The sequence below is a fragment of the Schistocerca gregaria genome, chromosome 3 (genome assembly GCF_023897955.1).
Source record: "Schistocerca gregaria isolate iqSchGreg1 chromosome 3, iqSchGreg1.2, whole genome shotgun sequence".
Taxonomy (NCBI): Eukaryota; Metazoa; Arthropoda; class Insecta; order Orthoptera; family Acrididae; genus Schistocerca; species Schistocerca gregaria.
Genome location: NC_064922.1, coordinates 36410789 through 36418189, shown reverse-complemented (window position 1 = coordinate 36418189; position 7401 = coordinate 36410789). Strand labels below are relative to the sequence as shown.

At 39.9% G+C, this 7401-nt stretch overlaps 1 non-coding gene across 1 annotated transcript; it reads right to left on the bottom strand.

Annotated features, from left to right (window-relative positions):
• Positions 1–3059: 3059 nt before the first annotated feature.
• Positions 3060–3133, bottom strand: Trnat-ugu (transfer RNA threonine (anticodon UGU)). Its single transcript has one exon. It is a non-coding gene; the product is annotated as a tRNA-Thr (tRNA).
• Positions 3134–7401: the final 4268 nt, after the last annotated feature.

Here is a 7401-nt window from a genome sequence, read left to right as displayed (position 1 = left end):
AAACTGAATTCAAAGAAAATTTGGCTTCCAGTCACAAAACTAGAAAAATAAAAATAATAAAAGTGAGAATGTGAAACAGGTTAGCAATAACCACAAACAGGGGATTCTACAGAAAATCAAAGTGAGAAAGGAAATTATTAACATTATCGACCGTTTAGGAACTCTATGCTACGAAAGGGATGAAACCACATATAGAATAACTGGTGGCAAAGTTAGTGTGTTTTAAGATTAAATCCAAACAACAATTAGAGAAAAATATATCGAAGCTAGGCCTATATTACGAAAAATTGCTAAATCTCGAGGCAAATTGTGTCCTCCAGTATTAGATGAAGTGTTTGTGCCCCTAGCACGGATAAAACAGGATCTACAGCATCAACAGAAACTTCGGATATGTGTTTCATATTTCATCCAAGCCTACAGTCTATAAATACTAAAACAAAATACCACTACAGGGAAACTACCTACGAAGAAGTTCTTGGTAAAACTATGTAGCTGTAGTTGCCTTGGACTAACGACGTGTGACTGTCAATGTAACCTGTACAGACTGTACGCTTTCCAAAGCTGTTATCCATGAAAAAGCTAAACGACGTTTCGTGAACAAAACACAATTTAAGACCGGACCACTAATAAAATTATCTGACAATAGGCACTGTTGAAAATTTGTGCCAGACCAGGATTACCACCCGAGTCTCCTAGTTACTAGGGAGAGGCAATGATCACTGTGTCCGAATTACGCAGTGGTCAACATAATAGCACGAACTGCCCGAGCATGCCGTTCGTCAGATCCAAATTCTCAATTTCTCCATAGACTGCTAATGCAGTGCTCCTTGAACATTATCCTCCTCGCCTTAATTAAACAGACACAGAATATATACACGCTTGGCCTTACGAACATTGCAGACGCCGTCTGTGCAACACGCGTCACACTTCAAAGAGTTTACCAATACATTGCATTGTTTACTATCGACCACGGATCAAGCAACGTAAAAAGCACTGCGTCTACTGAGATCATGATTCAGAGTTTTTTTTTTTTTAAAAAACTAATAAGTCGCCTACATATTATAGTTGCTGCCGAAAGAGGAGAATCACTATTTTCCCACAAACGGAAATATAGTTAAAATTACGCTTCTAATTCGGCTACTTTCGGCGGTTACTAAAATTTGTAGTGAAAGTTACATAGGGAACTCTCCCGTCCCCCCACCAGAAACGTAGTTTTCGTCGCTGTTGTGCGACTTTTGTACACAGCCAGAGAAAGTGTGTTAAACATGGCGCGGACGGAAACACTAGGCTACGCTACAGGGAAATCTGCTTACACAACGTTTACTCGGCATTAATAATCGTTGGCGTAAACATCTCTCAATCAAATTACCCCCTTCCAACCTAACTTAGATCTCGGGCTACACTGCCCATAGGCCTGTCATCACAACCAAAATTTCAGTGTGTGGGGGATATCCTGTATTTCTCGCTAATCTCTCTCTAGGCAAAAATGTCAGTTATTGTAGATTGGTGGCAGTCTCAACTACAAGATTTACTAACGATAAACACTATTGAGGCGGCTCGTAATTTTAGAATAGTTCTCTTCGTCTTACTTGGCATAAATTGTTCGCTGGCGTCCCAGCAGCTAGCTCCTTCAGTGTCTGCTTCTGCCATCGCACCACGCCAGTCTGTTGTTATCCTAGCAGACAGAACGCACCGCACATCCGACAACTTCGGAACCACTCAACTGGGCAGTTAGCAACTGAGTCGAACACTGTTTACACCGTCAAAGGAAAACTATGCAAAGATGTACACTCGAATGGCACGACTGAGTAGTACACACACACACAAACACACACACAGTAATATCTGTAGAATGTCCATCGACACGCGCAGAACGAAATTCTTCTCGCGAACGTACAGCGTCTCCGAAAAAAATCTCGTGACTATATTCCGGCGTTACGGCCAGGTTCTCATTCAAATGAGCAAAAAATGTTATATTTTTTTTTTTGAAACAGTGAAACTACACTTGAAGGATCTGTTTGGGAGTTACGAGTGATCATACCATGAGCTTTATTTTAGATTTTCAGTAAAAAAAAATGGCGCCCGCAATTATGATTTGATCACGCGGACTGCGTGCAGTGTGGCCCCTCAGATGTTACCTGAAATCAAAAATGGATGACATCAGTTGATACTAAATTACTTCTCTGAAATTGAAAATGGAAAACATCAGTCGATATTACATAAAATTTATGGGAGCGCATACCTAACCGCAATGAAACAACCGTAAATTTAACGATACGGTACTAATTCGAACTCTGAGTTCGATTTTTTGGGTGGTTTATTTCACTCCTTATGCCTTCACAAAAATTACTTAATATTAATCAGTGTCATATATTATAGGTACAAGCTCCTAAGAAAAGTGTTTACTTTTCTGGGTCAGAGGTAGAAGTTAAGAGATTGAACCATTTTTAGTTAATGCTGCATGCCGTTCTGAGAAAATTGTTTCTCCAAAAAAAAAAAAAAAAGTTCAACGTCTAGGGAAACCTTTTAGTTATATTATTACTTCGATTTGCATGAACTGAGGGTTACATGTATATTTTTAATGTCGCTGAACACGAATCTGCAGTAAGATTTTCAATATTCAAAACGGCTAATGCAATACGGAGAGCACAGGATTATGCTTTGTCCAATTTTTACCAAAAATGCATTTTCGTTATTTACGTTTAGTGTGCAATCCAAGGAGCACTTTTCAACCCTTCCTCTGGCTGGAATTGTTCCTAGATAGCAACTCCCTGTTCTTCTTGGCAGGAAAAGCCGATCTGTCTAACCTGGATATGCAGCACTCGTTATTCGTCAGTGTTATCGGCGAGTATGTTTGCATGCATTGTGCAGTATGAATCATTTTGTGCACGTGCGTCACGGGACGAGCTTTGATCTACATCTATATGGATACTCTGCAAATCACATTTAAGTGCCTGCAAAGGGTTCTTCGAATCCCCTTCACAATTGATAGTTAATTGAAACCCTCAGCTGCCGACAGGTGTTGTTGATATACTTCGATGGGGACAGCTGAAAATGTGTGCCCCGACCGGGACTCGAACCCGGGATCTCCTGCTTACATGGCAGACGCTCTATCCATTTGAGCCACCGAGGACACAGATGAATACCGCGACTGCAGGCATTTATCCCTTACACGCTTCCCGTGAGACTCACATTTCCAACCGTCCACAATCCACAAACGTAATGTACGTAATAGGTGTTTGCCCATCCACTCAATACTGGCCCACACTAAGGTGACGATTCCCGTAAGATTTCGGGCAATCTGTGCGCATTCGCACAGACGAAGGTCAATGGCTGGGTAACGTTTAACCATATATATGAAGATAGTAACTGTTCTCGAAAGAACAGGCGCCACTGACGACCGGGCAGCTTCTCTAGAATACATGATATACCGGCCTATGTGGCCGAGCGGTTCTAGGCGCTTCAGTCGGGAGCCGTGCGACCGCTACGGTCGCAGGTTCAAATCCTGCCTCGAGTATGGATGTGTGTGATGTCCTTAGGTTAGTTAGGTTTAAGTCGTTCTAAGTTCTAGAGGACTGATGACCTCAATTGTTAAGTCCCATAGTGTTCAGAGCCATTTGAACCATCAGTCCCTGTGCTTACACACTACTTACATTAACTTATGCTAAGGATAACAAACACACACAACGATGCCCAAGGGAGGACTCGAACCTCCAACGGGGGGAGCCGCGCGAACCGTGACAAGGCGTTTGAGACATGGCGGATACCCCGAGCGGCTCATGGCAGTCCTGACGCTGCTTCAAACAATGGGCTGTAGAAACTTTTTTAAAGCACGGATTAAAAAAAAAACCTTTCCGTTCCAAGAGTCTGGACAAGTACACCTTAAAAAAAATGCAACTACAAAGAAATTGAATTTTCGAACTTTTTGGATGAGAACCTGTCCCTATGGAACACCGTTGATAAAATGTCACAGGGATTATGTACTCAGGTTTCACATGTGGATTAACAATTCCTAATCGAGGAATTTGCATCTCCCACCTTGGAATTCTCAGTACAGAATTTTTATCCATTACGAGATTCTCAGCCACTTGCAGAAGTGATTTCCCGTGATTCTGCAAAACTTTTCCGTTAGCCAATCGTAGCAACTATAATATTTGGTTCCTGCTGCATGACATGTCTCTTAACTTAAAGTGACCAACTCATTTGCATAAAGAGCTAACTTATCATCCGCTTCTTTACTTGCGTAGACCGTTTATGGTCTTCAAAGATTTTTTTTCTTTAATCGTTTTTTATGTCTTTTATAAACTGCAACACTTTCTAAACTTAACGCCATTGAAGCATTGGTCTTTTACTGAATGACCAAAAAACAATGCCGACAGCTGGAGTCGAAGGTTTTTGTTAATCAAGCCGTTTGTATTCTTGTGGTGATATCTCCATAGAATCTTTCATTCCGCAACACATATTTCTTTTATATAACTGAGAAGTGAAATACCGGTTTTCATAGATGCAGATTTAACATATTTTAATATAACGCAATAAATATTTCATTAAAATTTTCATCCCCTTACTATCGAAGTTCCAAAACCACTGAAACACATAGTTTTTAAAAATTCTAACAGAGGAGCCGAATACGAATTGTCAGATATATTTAGTAATGCTTTCATAATGAACCATTTTGAGAAATATCTCACACCCTTTAGGAGTTAGGTTTTCAAAAACAATTAAACATGTATTCTTCTATTTAGAACCAAGGAGCCAAATTCAAATCTTCATCCATTTAATTCTAAAAATGCTTTCATAGTGAAATATTTCATAAAACTTTTCATCCCCTATTTCACTCTATTAATGAGTTAAATTTCCAAAAGCAACGAAACACATTCTTTTTACATCCAACTGAGAAGTCAATTACCTATTTTCATAGATGTAACTTTAACAATGCTTTAGTAGTTCTTTAATAATGATTTATTTTCAAAAAACCTTCACTATTTATTCTATCCCCCCCCCCCCCCAATGAAAGAATTTCGGAAAATGATAAAAACCTTTTTTTTTGTTTCTGGCTGAGAAACCAAATGTCAATTTTCGTAGTTTTGTAGTTCTAGCTTCAACAGTGACATAGGGACATATTTTTTTAAAAAAAACTTTTCAACCCATATTTCACCCCCTTAGGAGTGGAATTTCGAAAAATCTCTTCTTAAATGGTGCTTTCAGCGTAATATTTACACCTTCATCAAATTTCAAGTCTGTATACTTTGCAGGTTGGGCTGGAAGGCGATGAGTGAGTGGATACATGTGCCCCTATCGCATCTCCTTGGAGGTTGTAGTTCCAAAAACAGTGAAACACGTATATTTCAATAACAGAATTTCCATAGATTTATCTTTAAAAATTCTTTCACACTGAATTATTTTCATAAAACATTTCATCCTATATTCCCCCTCCTTATGAATTGAATGTATCAAAAACAGTGAGACATGTAATTTTTTTTTTATTTTTACTTCAACCGAGAAGCCAAATTCAGGTTTAAATATATTTAGCTTTAAAAATGCTTTCATAATTAAATATTTCATGAAACATTTCATCCTCTATGTAATGGGATTGTGGTAGTGACACACCAAAATCACAATAGTAATCCGTTGTAGTTGCTACACATTTTATTACAATCAAAAGCATTATAAAATCACAATCACAAAAATACAAGAGATTGCCTTATAAGGCCAGATCAGATGGACAAATAATAAATAAATTTCTTTACGTGGAACAAGACCCGTTAAACTTCAAATTTGGATATGACTAGGTAAATATACTTAGGTAAGGCTTTACTTAAATAGTACAAATGTGCATAGAATGCGCAGCAGAACTCTCATTACTTCCAATCAGCAGAGAAACAGATTAAGCCTAAGAAACAGATTTTTTAACGTTTGGCTACCCAACTTTCCATAACAAAACTATATACAAATGATTAAAGCAATTAAGGAGGTACTTTAATTTTGACCAAACCGACCTTCAAATTTACTTACTCAATTGATTAATCAACAATATTCTTAGAATGATTACAACTAGAACATGACCATATGACAATTCCCTTAAAATAAGGTTGCTTCAATATTTCGTGTGAATTGGCGATAGACGCGAGCAGACCAAGGATTCAAATCAATACGAGAGATCCACGAGACAGGGAGTGACATAGAAATATACTCAACTTGACAATGCAATTGAACTTTGGATGCTATAGTTCTCCACCGGAACGATGGAATCACGCGAAAGTGACAACATAACCGAAGATGTAAAGGAGAGGACATGGCCTTAAACATCTCTCTTCCGCCGTGGTGCTCTGTTCCCAGTATGCTAGCGTCGACCGCTGCCAATTATTTCTAACACAACACACATCAAGGGTAGAGAGTTTTCTGAGACATATAGTACACAACCTTATCTGGAGAACAGGTGAGCATTACAACTGAACTGAAACAAATGAGCCTCCGTCAGTTACTTGCCCAGTGCCAGCCCTTAAACTTTGATTAATAAGTTCGCTTAAAGTCATGCCGAAGTTAAGATGACAAGATTTATCTCCAGGTTCCGCATATTAGGGGCAGAGACAATGAATTGGCGACGCTCTTAGCCGTATGTTCGCGGGAGAGTCTGGGGAAGGCAAGGGCCACGTGGAGCCGGATCTTGGAGCGAATTTCCTTCTCTCCGAGACACCCGGTTTCTTCTGCGACTCAGCTGGCAAACAGGCTGTGGACCCCAGGTGGGGACCGAATAGGCAGCAGTAGGCGGATGGCGACGTCGTTACTGGCTGTTGCCCTGTTGCCTTCGGGGGGCGGGGGGCTCTTGTGTAAAGGGGGAGACAACCGTGGTGAAGTGAAGGTCTCTATTCCACAGGAACGAGTTAGCATGATATATCCACGATTCGGTGGTCGGGGGTCATTTGGCGCTATACAAGACCTAGAACCGAGTTCGGGAACACATGTTTTGGCCCAACCTATATCGCGATGTCAAGAGATTTGTTGGCAACTGTGTCCAGTGTAAGCGCGGTAAGCCTGATGTGGGTCCGTGCAGAGAACTACTACAGTCGCTTAGGAAGCAGTGTCCTCTGGACCGCGACTCAAAGATCGAAGCAACGATCGATGGAAACTGGCGCCAGAAACGCACCAGCTCACTCTATTTCATCCCCTTAGGGGTTGAACTTCCAAAAACACTAAAACACATATTTTCTTATTTGTAACCTTGAAGTCAAATACCAATTTTCGTAGATGTAGCCTTAAAAATACTTTCATAGTTCTTCCATAATTATTTATCTCAAAATAAAATGTTCACCCGATATTTCACTTCATTCCCAGTAATAATGGAACACATATTTCCTTATTTCTGACCTAGAAACCAGATACAAATTTTCGTATGCCTAG